This window comes from Chiloscyllium punctatum, chromosome 13, assembly GCF_047496795.1.
Source record: "Chiloscyllium punctatum isolate Juve2018m chromosome 13, sChiPun1.3, whole genome shotgun sequence".
Classification (NCBI taxonomy): domain Eukaryota; kingdom Metazoa; phylum Chordata; class Chondrichthyes; order Orectolobiformes; family Hemiscylliidae; genus Chiloscyllium; species Chiloscyllium punctatum.
Window position 1 is genome coordinate 85702986 of NC_092751.1, and position 13921 is coordinate 85716906.

Consider the following 13921-nt stretch of genomic DNA (forward strand, 5'->3'; position numbering starts at 1 on the left):
CTTCGAGGATCACAGCACAATCAAAATCTGGCATATTAAGGTCACTCCTAGAGGAGGGAAAGCAAGCACACAACATACTCACTTAAACAGACTGAGTCATACAGCACGGAACCTTTGTTCCATCTTGACCAGGTTTCCTAAACAGAACTACGCTTGGCCCATATCCCTCTAAACTTTCCTACTCAAACTTATGCTCAAAACATCGACTCTCCTGCTCCTCGGATGCTGCCTGACCGACTTTGCTTTTCCAGCGCCACACTTTTTGACTCTGATCTGCAGCATCATTGATTTATGAAATGCAGTCCTCACTTTCTCCTACTCATAGCGCTGTCTAAAATCGATTTTCAGTTTGTATCTGTATCTACTTCTATCACTTCTGCTGGCAACTCTTGCCATATATACACCACCTTCTGAGTGAAAACGTTGCCCCTTAGGTCTCTTTTAAATCTTTCCGCATCATCTTAAACCTATGCCCTCTAGTTTTGGACTCTCCTGCCTTGGGGAAAAAAAACTAGTTATTCACCTTGTCTATACCCCTCATGATTTCATCAACCTGTATAAGGTCACCCCTCAGCCTCCTACGGTCCAGGGTGAAAAGTCCCAGACTATCCAGCCTCTCCTTACCAGTCTTGGTAACATCCTTGTAAATATTTTTCACACCTTTTCCAGGTTAATAACATCCTTCCTGTAACACGGTGATCAGAACTGTAACATGATACTCCAACTCCTGTATTCAAAACTCAACCAATAAAGGCAAGTGCGCCAAATGCTGCCATCTGTTACACCACTTTCAAGGAATATGCCCCTGCACTCCTCAGTCCGTCTGTTCCATAACACTCCCTGGGCCCTACCATCAACTGTGTAACTCCTGCCCTGGTTTGTCTTACCAAAATGCAACATCTTGCATTTACCTGCATTAAACTCCATCTGCCATTCCTCAATACTCTGGCCCAGTTGATCAAGATCCCATTATACGTTCAACCTTCTTCACTGACCACTATACCACTGATTTGAGTGTCACCTGCAAACTTTCTAACCGTGCCTCCAAAATTCTCATCCAAATTGTTTACATAATGGGTGGGCGGAGGGTACCATTTGAGTTAATGTTAGGCCTGTACACCATAGTTTGGAATGTTAACAGAACATAGTGCTGAAAAACTGCAAAGCTCTCTTATGCTGAACATAGGGCTAACAAAACAATTAAGAGGTTTAGCCATGGCTGTGCAAAATGGATTGCTTAGAAATGAATAGCTTCTTGGGCTGTAGTATGCAGGGTCTGATCCACCTCACATCCCTTGTTGATCTCTTGGCCCATTCCTGCCACCCACACTGTCCAGAATCTATTCATTTGATGAAGAGCTCCAAAATTCTGTTCAACTTCAATGTAAATTGTTCCTATAAAAAAGCCCACAAAGGGCCAGAAACCTGCATTCTTCCATACGTCAAATCGGGTTCACACCTATCATACTCAGAGAAGCATATTCTGTCACCCATAGCGCAGCATAACTTCCTTTTAATAGGTTGCATCTTGTTTTCACTATTTTCCATCAGCTCCAAATTTCCCTTCAACAGTCTGTAAGCTCAATATTGATAAGAAGGGAATCTGGTACTATTGCTTGTCTGTCGGGAATGTGAAAATGAGTTACCAACATAAACAATGCTCGGGCGTACAGCCATCAGGGAATTGTGATACCCCCAGCCGCTCTGGCTCATCTAATTCAACATTATTTCCAAAATTTAAAACCACAACAATCCCGAAATAATAATCACCAGGTTACAGTCAATATTAACAAAGCCAGATACAGGTTGGGTCCAAGAGATAGATGGGCTCCCACAGCCTGCACTCAATCTACCCTGCAAACGCATAAAATGGAATAATATTTAAAATTTTAACAAGACCGAAGGATAGATGGTGCAAAAATCAAGGTTTAGGGAGAATGCATCCTCCCCAGTCTCTCCTCACTCTGCCCTTAGCACAGGCCTAGCGGCCATTACTGCAGTCTGCTCTCCAACGTCTCTCTTCAATCTCAGATCAATGACCCTCGGCTTACACAAACGAGAATAATTATAACAACTATTCAGCACGCCCACTACGGGAATTGATGCCACTGATTGTACCTGTGTGGCGGATGCCGGTGAGACGCTGCCAAAGCTGTTAGTAAAACGATCCCTTTCGAACCACCTTCCCGGCCGCCAGCCTAGGACTGCCGGGGGACTCAATTCCCCCAACCCCTTATATAGACCCCGCCACGTCACGGAACCGACCCTGCGTGATACGTCACGCACGCGGCACAGCTGTCTTCACGTCAGCAGTCCGCCACGAGCAGCTCAGCCAGCTGCACGTACACAAGGGCCTCCAGGAGGGGGGTGCGCAACAGCCCATCGCTGCAGCAATCTGTACTCAGATAGGGGATCCGCCTGGGGAATGATCAACATCCATCGCTGCAACATTTAATAAGGGGGAATGGGGTGGTGAAGACAGCTTTACTCTCAGACAAACAATTATTTCACGACAAATAATTCAGATTTTTGTTTCAAAGACTAGCTGGAGAGAATCAGAATTACATGGTTGGTTTTAAAATAATTATGAAGTGATAATTATAAATTTCAATAAGCTTTCAACAAAGCAAACAACTCAAAACATGGGACCTCCCACCAGGTTTGGAAGAGGCCTGACTAAAAATATCAACTTATGATGTGTCAAATTGCTCCTCACTTGGTATTACAAAGTTATAAAATAACTGTTTACATTTTGTGTTAGTTCTGCAGATTTAAAGAAAGCATGTTAATATTTTCAAATTACTGGGGTCACATTTCATTGCAAATTCACAACACAGACTGGATCAAACCCACCAAGCAGCTTGATGCAGCAGTCATGCAAAACAATACAGACGGGTTTTTGGATGAGGACTCATGAAGGTTACCAGTGGCTGTATACCAAAAATTAAAACCCTTAAATCCCTTTCTCCTGCCACACTGCCAAAGCCTTTTAACCAAACAGGGAATGAACAGAATGATCACGTAATTACAAGTGGCTAATAATTCGGAAGGTGATGTTAGCCACATAATCTTTGGCTGTAAATCTAGGGCAAAGGTGACACTCTATTTTAAACAAAGCAACCCAGTTACTGATAACTTTTGTCCTTGGGACATTTAGACGAGAAGGTGATCATTTAACACCGAACAGATTGAAACTATGCTGCAATACAGTTCCCAACTGGAGTATCTGAAGATTCTTTGCTTTCTTGCTGTCATGATTGGGCAGCTCAAACATGTTTTTTTTTAAATTTAGCATGCTGGTAAAGCACAAAGAAATGATTGCAATCTTGGCATATAAAGTGAATGATAATTATGAGGAAAATCAAAGTTAAAAACCACACAACACCAGGTTATAATGCAACAGGTTTATTTGGCAGAACAGCCTTTCGGAGTGCTGCTTCATCAGCCAAGGAGGAGTGGTCCGAAAGCTAGTGCTTCAAAATAAACCTGTTGGAGTATAACCTGGTGTTGTGAGATTTTTAAATTTGTCCACCCCAGTCCAACACCAACTCCGTCACATCAGAGGTAAATCAAAGATTTCTATGAATTGGTGGGTTGGTTACTACTGCAGGAAAAAGTCTAATAGAAATGGAAACAAAATTCATAATTTTTAAAAGGATAGTTTAATGACATAAATTGAAAAGGCTGGAGGAAAGAGCAGGGAGATTAAAAATTATTCAACAGCTACTCCTTCCAAAATATTTACCTCAAATCAATAACAAAATTTATGACAGTTGCAATTTGTCAGAGCATGCAACGCAAAAATTGACAGAAATTCCTTACTTTTAACATTGACAATAATTGAAAAGAACTTCACAGCAAGGCCTTAGAATGGCCTGACATTCTGAATGATACAGTATAAATACAATTCTGTATAAATACAAAAAGTGCAATTCTGGTCTCCTTCCGATCGGAAAGATGTTGTGAAACTTGAAAGGGTTCAGAAAAGATTTACAAGGATGTTGCCAGGGTTGGAGGATTTGAGCTACAGGGAGAGGCTGAACAGGCTGGAGCTGTTTTCCCTGGAACATCAGAGGCTGAGGGGTGACATTATAGAGGTTTACAAAATTATGAGGGGCATGGATAGGATAAATAGGCAAAGTCTTTTCCCTGGGGTCGGGGAGTCCAGAACTAGAGGACATAGAGGTTTAGGGTGAGAGGGGAAAGATACAAAATAGACCTAAGGGGCAACTTTTTCACACAGAGTGTGGTACGTGTATGGAATGAGCTGCCAAACGAAATGGTGGAGGCTCGTACAATTGCAACAGATAAAAGGCATTTAGAAGGGTTTGGAGGAATATGGGCCGGGTGCTGGCAGGTGGGACTAGTTTGGGCTGGGATATCTGGTTGGCATGGATGGGTTGTACCGAAGGGTCTGTTTCCATGCTGTAAATCTCTATGACTCTAATTCCTGTTTTGTTCCTCCTGTGAGGAAAACAAATTTGAAAAATCTGAAATAATAAAACATCCCAAGGTGCTTCACAGGAACATAATATAACAAAGTGATGTTCAGGCAGATTAGGAGATCTGTGGACAGACAGTTTTAAAAAAAAGAGGTGGGTTTACACAGCATCTTGGGGAGAGGAGAAAGGTAGAATCACAGAATCCATTCAACCTATCAAATCTCACTAACCCTTCGAAGAACATCCCACCCAGACCCAATCCCCAATCCCCAATCCCATCCTTTTAACTCCGCATGGGATTTTACCATGGATAACCCACCTAACCTGCACATGACTGGACACTACAGGCAATTTTTAGCATGGTAAATCCACCTCATATTTTGGACAATGGGAGGAAACCAGAGCACCTGGAGGAAATCCACACAGACACAGGGAGAACACGCAACCCTACAGACAGTCGCCCAAGACTGGAATCGAACCCAGGTCCCTGGCACTGATAGGCAGCTGTGCTTAACCACAATGCCACTATGCTGCACTAAATAAATAACCTTAGGTAGGGAGGATACGGAATATCCTTGAGGAGAAAGTGAGGACTGCAGATGCTGGAGATCAGAGCTGAAAATGTGTTGCTGGAAAAGCGCAGCAGGTCAGGCAGCATCCAAGGAGCAGGAGAATCGACGTTTCGGACATGAGCCCTTCTTCAGGAATGAGGAAGGTGTGCCCAGCAGACTAAGATAAAAGGTAGGGAGGAGGGTATTGGGGGAGGGGCGTTGGAAATGTGATAGGTGGAAGGAGGTTAAAGTGAGGGTGATAGGCCAGAGTGGGGGGTGGAAGTGGGAGTGGGGGCGGAGAGGTCAGGAAGAAGATTGCAGGTTAGGAAGGTGGTGCTGAGTTTGAGGGCCTCATCTTCCACCTAGGAACCCTCCAACCACAAGGGATGAACTCAGATTTCTCCAGTTTCCTCATTTCCCCTCCCCCCACCTTGTCTCTCCCAACCCTCGAACTCAGCACCACCTTCCTAACCTGCAATCTTCTTCCTGACCTCTCCGCCCCCACTCCGGCCTATCACCCTCACCTTAACCTCCTTCCACCTATCGCATTTCCAACGCCCCTCCCCCAAGTCCTTCCTCCCTACCTTTTATTTTAGTCTGCTGGGCACACATTCCTCATTCCTGAAGGCCTCATGCCCAAAACGTCGATTCTCCTGCTCCTTGGATGCTGCCTGACCTGCTGCGCTTTTCCAGCAACACATTTTCAGTACGGAATACCCTTCCAGAGTTAAGGCCTAGGCAGCTGAAGCCAGGGCTGTCAATAGTGGATAGATTAAAGCTGAAGATGACAGGACACCAAGATGCCCACATTGTGCAAGGGCAGCATTGGCTTTCATCAGGTGTTCTTGTAGTCCAAAAAAAGTTTTTTATAACAGTTCAAATGCCGACGTTTTTAACTTTCCCCTTTTTGTTAACTATAAACTGAACCAAGAGGAAAAATCTCTGAAATGTGACCTATTTTCTATCAAAAACCCATAACAGTGAAATGCAGTGCATACAGTGGATCTACATGACAGCTCTCCCTTTGACGTTGTTAGGACTTTTGCCATCTCTTCCATGTAGCATTAACAACCCCATTGTTGTTTTAGAAGATCTAAAAGAAGAACACTGCAATCTCTGGCTGGATAAATTCTGACAGACATCATCACATGACACCCCCACTCAGACTCTTGCTATTGGTCACCCAACATTCTGCCAACCATCATGGAGCTCCACCTTCCCACATCTTCCTACATGCCTCAGTTTTGACTTATTAAAACCTGGTCTTTAAGAGAATGAAGTGTAGGGAGTGGTCAAGCAGCCTGTTTTTTAAATTGGACATATTATCCTACTTTCCTAAAAGTATTTTAAAAATATGCACTCTAACTTACTCTTTTATGCCATTTTTTGCTCTTTGGAATTTATGATTATAGTCGACTTTTGAGCAGCCATTTGGAGGTCAATCACAAGTAATGTTATACATATACCAAAGCGAAGTCCCATTCACTCGTCACCTGCACTACACTGGCTCCTTTCCACATTTGTGCTGTGTGGTGGTTTTCCTCATACCAAATTATATGGAAATTATGGTAGTATGGACCTCCCTCTGACATCACAAATGGGAAATATGAAGCCAAGGTTAGTACTCCCAATCATATCTTCATGTAAGGAAATGATTCAAATGAAAATCAAAACACACCACGTCAAACATTACAATTCCTCTTATTTCAATCATATAACTTCTGGATTGGTTGAAACTCATTCAGGCAGGCAGTCTCTCTCTCTCTCTCTCTCTCTCTCTCTCCCTCCTTCCCCTCCACGCCCCCATCATTATCACTATTTTTAATCCTGCACCTCTCCAAGAACTTTGCATATACACATGCAATAATTATATCAGATATTTACAGCATAGAAACAGGCCAGAAAAGGTCCAGTGACATAGTAGAAATTTCCCTATCTCTGGGCTACAGGTCAGGTTTCAAGTGCCACCTCAGGATAGTCATCAGAGTGCATCTGGGAAAATTAACAAACAGTGAAATTCATTACTGACCTTGGAGGAACTGTTGGGTGAAGTTCACAGCATAGATTCAGATCAGTTAATCATTGTTTTAAGTGTGGCCAACAGAGAATCTGCAGTAGTGAGTAGAGTGGGTTCTTTCTTGATTATATATTTTTGGAGATATGTCTCTTGATTAAACTTAAAATATAAGCCATAACTATTAATTTAACCTGGGGCATTGTTTGTAGAGGAATAAGATGGTGTTACTTTCTGGGTCTGTTGATTATGAAGGAACAAAAAATGGCCTTTAATAGAGTGATATGTACTTCTTGTCAGATGTGGAAGTTTAAAGAGAGTTTAAGGGTTACTGCAGATTATATCTGCCATAAATGCTGTTTAAGGGTTACTGCAGATTATATCTGCCATAAATGCTGTTGGCTGTGAATCTTATCAGATCAAATGGAGAGACAGAAGCAATGAGGAATTTGCAACAGCAATATTATGTGATGGGTGGCAGTTATAGGAAGGGGGGTAAGTCTCAGATACAGTCACATAGATGGGTTAACTCCAGGAAGGGTGAGAGAGATCGGCACCTAGGGCAGGAGTCTTTTGTGGATATATCCATTTCAAACAGGTATGGTGTTTTGGAAAATGTAGGGGGTGATGCATTCTGAGAGGAACTTAGCATGAACAGCCAAGTTTCTGGTATTGAGACTTGCTCTAATGCAACGAAGGGTACGTCGGGCATCAAGAGATCAATTGTGTTAGGGGATTCCCTAGTCCGAGGTACAGACAGACGTTTCTGTGGCCATCAGCGAAAAATCAGAATGGTGTGTTGCTTCCCTGGTGCCAGGATCAAGGATGTCTCAGAGAGGGTGCAGAATGTTCTCATAGGGGAGAGGGGCCAGCAAAAGATCATTGTCCACATTGGAACCAATGACATAGGAAGGGAAAAGGTTGAGATTCTGAAGGGAGATTACAGAGAGTTAGGCAGAAATTTAAAAGCAGGTCCTCAAGAGTAGTAATATCTGGATTACTCCCGGTGCTATGAGCTAGTGAGGGCAGCAGTAGGAGGATACAGCAGATGAATGCATGGCTGAGGGGCTAGTGTATGGGAGAAGGATTCACATTTTTGGATCATTGGAATCTCTTTTGGGGAAGAAGTGACCTATATAAGAAGGACGGATTGCACCGAAATTGGAAGGGGACTAATATACTGGCAGGGAAATTTGCTGGAGCTGCTCGGAAGGATTTAAACTAATAATTTGGGGGTGGGGTTGGGTGTGGGTGTGGGGGTGGGGTGGGACCCAGGGAGATAGTAAGGAAAGAGATCAATCTGAGATTGATACAGTTGAGAACAGAACTGAGTCAAACAGCCAGGGCAGGCAGCGACAAGGTAGGACTAATAAATTAAACTGCAGTTATTTCAATGCAAGGGGTCTAACAGGGAAGGCAGATGAACTCAGGGCATGGTTAGGAACATGGGACTGAGATATCATAGCAATTACAGAAACATGGCTCAGGGATGGGCAGGACTGGCAGCTTAATGTTCCAGAATACAAATGCTACAGGAAGGATAGAAAGGGAGGCGAGAGGAGGGGGAGTGGCATTTTTGATAAGGGATAGCATTACAGCTGTGCTGAGGGAAGATATTCCCAGAAATACATCCAGGGAAGTTATTTGGGTGGAACTGAGAAATAAGAAAGGGATGATCACCATATTGGGATTGTATTATAGACCCCCTAATAGTCAGAGGGAAATTGAGAAACAAACTTGAAAGGAGATCTCAGCTATCTGTGAGAATAATAGGGTGGTTATGGTAGGGGATTTTAACTTTTGAAACATTGACTGGGACTGCCATAGTGTTAAAGGTTTAGATGGAGAGGAATTTCTTAAGTGCATACAAGACAATTTTCTGATTCAGTATGTGGATGTACCTACTAGAGAAGGTGCAAAACTTGACCTACTCTTGGGAAATAAGGCAGGGCAGGTGACTGAGGTGTCAGTGGGGGAGAACTTAGGGGCCAGCGACCATAATTCTATTAGATTTAAAATAATGATGGAAAGGGATATACCAGATCTAAAAGTTGAAGTTCTAAATTGGAGAAAGGCCGATTTTGATGGTATTAGGCAAGACCTTTCGAAAGCTGACTGGGGGCAGATAAGGATATGGACCAGATGGGCCAATGGGCTGAAAAGTAGCAGATGGAGTTTAATGCAGATAAATGAGAGGTGCTGCATTTTGGGAAAGCAAATCTTAGCAGGACTTATACACTTAATGGTAAGGTCCTAGGGAGTGTGCTGAACCTTGGAGTGCAGGTTCATAGCTCCTTGAAAGTGGAGTCGCAGGTAGATCGGATAGTGAAGGCGGCATTTGGTATGCTTTCCTTTATTGGTCAGAGTACTGAGTACAAGAGTTGGGAGGTCATGTTGCTGCTGTACAGAACATTGGTTAGGCCACTGTTGGAATATTGCCTGCAATTCTGGTCTCCTTCCTATTGGAAAGATGTTGTGATACTTGAAAGGGTTCAGAAAAGACTTACAAGGATGTTGCCAGGGTTGGAGGACTTGAGCTATAGGGAGAGGCTGAACAAGCTGGGGCTGTTTTCCCTGGAGCGTCGGAGGCTGAGGGGTGACCTTATAGAAGTTTACAAAATTATGAGCAGCATGGATAGGATAAATAGACAAAGTCTTTTCCCTGGGGTCAGGAAGTCCAGAAGTAGAGGGCATAGGTTTAGGGTGAGAGGGGAAAGATATAAAAGAGACCTACGGGACAACTTTTTCACGCCGAGGGTGGTATGTGTATGGAATGAGCTGCCAGAGGAAGGGGTGGAGACTGGTACTACTGCAACATTTAAGAGGCATTTGGATGGGTATATGAATAGGAAGGGTTTGGAGGGATATGGGCCGGGTGCTGGCAGGTGGGACTAGATTGGATTGGGATATCTGGTCAGCATGAAGGTTCTGTTTCCATGCTGTACATCTCTGACTCTATAAAGGGACGGCTGGAAAATGGGAAGCCTTCAGAAATGAGATAACAAGAATCCAGATAAAGTATATTCCTGTCAGGGTGAAAGGAAAGGCTGGTAGGTATAGGGAATGCTGAATGACGAATGAAATTGAGGGTTTGGTTAAGAAAAGGAAGGAAGCATATGTCAGGTATAGACAGGATAGATCGAATGAATCCTTAGAAGAGTATAAAGGAAGTAGGAGTAAACTTAAGAGGGAAATAAAGAGGGCAAAAAGGGAACACGAGATAGCTTTGGCAAATAGAATTAAGGAGAATCCAAAGAGTTTTTACAAATACATTAAGGACAAAAGGGTAACTATGGAAAGAATAGCAAGGTGGACTTTGTGTGGAGCTGCAGAAAATGGGGGAAGATACCAAATGAGTATTTTGCATCAGTATTTACTGTGGAAAAGGAAATGGAAGATATAGACTGTAGGGAAATAAATGGTGACATCTTGCAAAATGTACATATTACAGAAGAGGAAGTGCTGGATGTCTTGAAATGGATAAAGGTGGATAAATCCCCAGGACCTGATCAGGTGTACCCTAGAACTCTGTGGGAAGCCAGAGAAGTGATTGCTGGGCCTCTTGCTAAGATATTTGTCTCATCGATAGTCACAGGTGAGGTGCAGGAAGACTGGAAGTTGGCTAACGTGGTGCCACTGTTTAAGAAAGGTGGTAAGGACAAGCCAGGGAACTATAGACCAGTGAGCCTGACCTTGGTGGTGGGCAAGTTGTTGGAGGGAATCCTGAGGGACAGGATGTACAAGTATTTGGAAAGGCAAGGACTGATTAGGGATAGTCAACGTGGCTTTGTGCGTGGGAAATCATGTCTCACAAACTTGATTGAGTTTTTTAAAGAAGTAACAAAGAGGATTGACAAGGGCAGAGTGGTAGATGCGATCTATATGGACTTCAGCAAGGCATTCAACAAGGTTCTCCATAGGAGACTGGTTAGCAAGGTTAGGTCTCAGAATACAGGGAGAACTAGCCATTTGGATACAGAACTGGCTCAAAGGTAGAAGACAGGGTGGTGGTGAAAGGTTGTTTTTCAGACTGGAGGCCTGTGACCAGTGGAGTGCCACAAGGATCGTTGCTGGGTCCTCTACTTTTTGTCATTTACCTAAATGATGTGGATGCGAGCATAAGACATACAGTTAGTAAGTTTGCAGACGACACCAAAATTGGAGGTGTAGTGGACTGCAAATAGGGTTACCTCAGTTTACAACAGGAGCTTGATCAGATGGGCCAATGAGCAGGGAAGTGGCAGATGGCGCTTAATTCAGATAAATGCGAGATGCTGCATTTTGGGAAAGCAAACCTTAGCAGGACTTGTGCACTAAGTAAAGGTCCTAGGGAGTGTTGCTGAACAAAGAGACCTTGGAGTGCAGGTTCATAGCTCCTTGAAAGTGGAGTCGCAGGTAGATAGGATAGTGAAGGTGGCGTTTGGTATGCTTTCCTTTATTGGTCAGAGTATTGAGTACAGGAGTTGGGAGGTCATGCTGCGGCTGTACAGGACATTGGTTAGGCCACTGTTGGAATATTACATGCAATTCTGGTCTCCTTCCTTTCCGAAAGATGTTGTGAAACTTGAAAGGGTTCAGAAAACATTTACAAGGATGTTGCCAGGGTTGGAAGATTTGAGCTAGAGGGAGAGGCTGAACAGGCTGAGGCCGTTTTCCCTGGAGCGTCGGAGGCTGAGGGTAACTTTATAGAGGTTTACAAAATTATGAAGGGCATGGATAGGGTAAATAGGCAAAGTCATTTCCCTGGGGTCAGGGAGTCCGGAACTAGAGGGCATAGGTTTAGAGGGGAAGGATATAAAAGAGACCTATGGGGCAACTATTTCACACTGTGGGTGGTATGTGTATGGAATGAGCTGCCAGAGGAAGTGGTGGAGGCTGGTACAACATTTAAGAGGCATTTGGATGGATATATGAATAGGAAGGATTTGGAGGGATATGGGCCAGGTGCTGGCAGGTGGGACTAGATTGGGTTGGGATACCTGGTCAGCATGGACAGGTTGGACCGAAGGTTCTGCTTCCATGCTGTCTATCTCTATGACTCTACTTATTCCGACCACAGTTTATGGTCCATATGAGCAGTTTCCTACTCACATGATCAGAATATCCTTCGGTTGTTTTCTCCCTCGTATCCTTAACTGGCTTCCTCTTAAAATATTTTTATGCTATTCACATCAACACTCCAAGTAGTAGCATGCTCCACACTATAGGATTTCAAATTGGGTTTACTAGTAAATATCTAATATTTATTAGCAATCCTATCAAGCACCTTCATATCTTTAAATATGTCTATTAAGTCACATCTCTGCCTGTTCTAGAAAACAAAGCACCACTTCTTCAGTTTTTCATGACTTACTTTAACAACTTTTGTTATATCTTAGGATAGGCAATCCTCTTTGGCATCCAACCTTGCTTTTTAAGGAGATACACCACTTACCCTTCCCAAATGTTTATTCTCTCAGCCTTAAACTGTAACTTTGCTGTTAAATATCTTAGTCATAGAGTCTTACAACAAGGAAACAGACCCTTTGGTTCAACCAGTCCATCCTGAACATAATCGCAAACTAAACTGTCTGCTCCTGTCCTTTATCCCTCCAAACCTTTCCTATTCATGTACCCGTCAGAATGTCTTTTAAACATTGTAACTGTACCCACATTCTTCACTTCCTCAGGATCCATATGATAAATATTTTATCAGTCCTGACCCTTCACCTTTATTTCTCAACTAAAACCACTAACACAACACTAATTCAATAAATATCACGAGGCACACAGCACTTTAGACCCACCTACCAAGACTAAAGGTTTCTTTCAAAAAGCTAACCTCAGCACCCTGGTTGTATTTTGGCCTCAAGTCATCAATTTCCATTAGGTTAAAAGTTAATCTTCTACAAAATAAGCATGCTTGCTGACAACATATTTTAATCTTTGCAAACAAATGCATCAACACAAATGATCATTTTCAAAGTTTGCTCAAAAAACAAAAGACATGGAAAATCATATGATCTTATGTCAATAAATTGTGGATCATATTCCTGGTAATTCTAAATTTGTATCCACACAAAATATCCAATAATTTTCATTTCACAATATAAATAAGATTGCTGAAAAACTACATTTATCAGCTAATTAAACAAACTTTGAATTAAGATTGGATAAACAGACATACCAAGAATATTCACTGAACTAGGAAAAGCACATGTAGTACCAAAGAGTTAAATGGCATTGCACCTCTGCTGAAGCAACACCAAATATACCAGGACATTTTGATTGTAGTAATGATAAGTTGGTAAAATCTCAATGTTTCCACAGACAACATACCTTGGCTGTACAATGTTATATACTTTCTTGAAACAGAAACTTGATGTAATTAACTAAGGTGAGCTGACCAATTATTTAACTCACTTTTATCAAAGAGAGATTAAGCAGGAGGAAATGCTTAATATCAGGACACTGAGTCCACCACCAAGTTCCACACAAAGCTATTTAAGCTGCCACGGACTCAAAATTTAGCCTGGCATTTGAGGAAATGGGAACTAAGTTATTTCAGCGAAGTTAACTCTTCACATGCCAGAACAGACTTATAGATTGTTGTGGCTCTGTTTGCCGAGCTGGGAATTTGTGCGGCAGTGGTTTGAATCTGCCGCTTCCGGTTGTCAGTTCCAGCTGTCCGTTACAGTGGTCGGTATATTGGGCCCAGATCGATGTGCTTATTGATTGAATCTGTGGATGAATGCCATGCCTCTAGGAATTCCCTGGCTGTTCTCTGTTTGGCTTGTCCTATAATAGTAGTGTTGGGACAAACCACTACAAATGCCAGAGGAAACATCACAGAAGCGCTTCACAGGAGGCTCCCAAGCACTGAGGATGTCACCTAGACAGGGGACGAAACGTCTGCAACACAAATTCCCAGCTCG

General features: G+C 42.9%; 1 protein-coding gene across 4 annotated transcripts in view; it reads right to left on the reverse strand.

Moving 5' to 3' along the window:
• The window catches only part of ncoa4 (nuclear receptor coactivator 4), a 38232-nt gene that overhangs the window by 17696 nt on the left and 6615 nt on the right, over nucleotides 1-13921 (reverse strand). The window contains exon 1 of one of the 4 annotated variants that reach the window (XM_072583077.1): nucleotides 2119-2261. The exons of 2 other annotated variants lie outside the window; for them this stretch is intronic. The gene's annotated coding sequence lies outside the window, so the exon portion shown is untranslated. Of the gene's footprint in view, nucleotides 1-2118; nucleotides 2262-13921 lie in introns of those variants that run through there. One more of the 4 variants, XM_072583079.1, reaches the window with a different exon arrangement.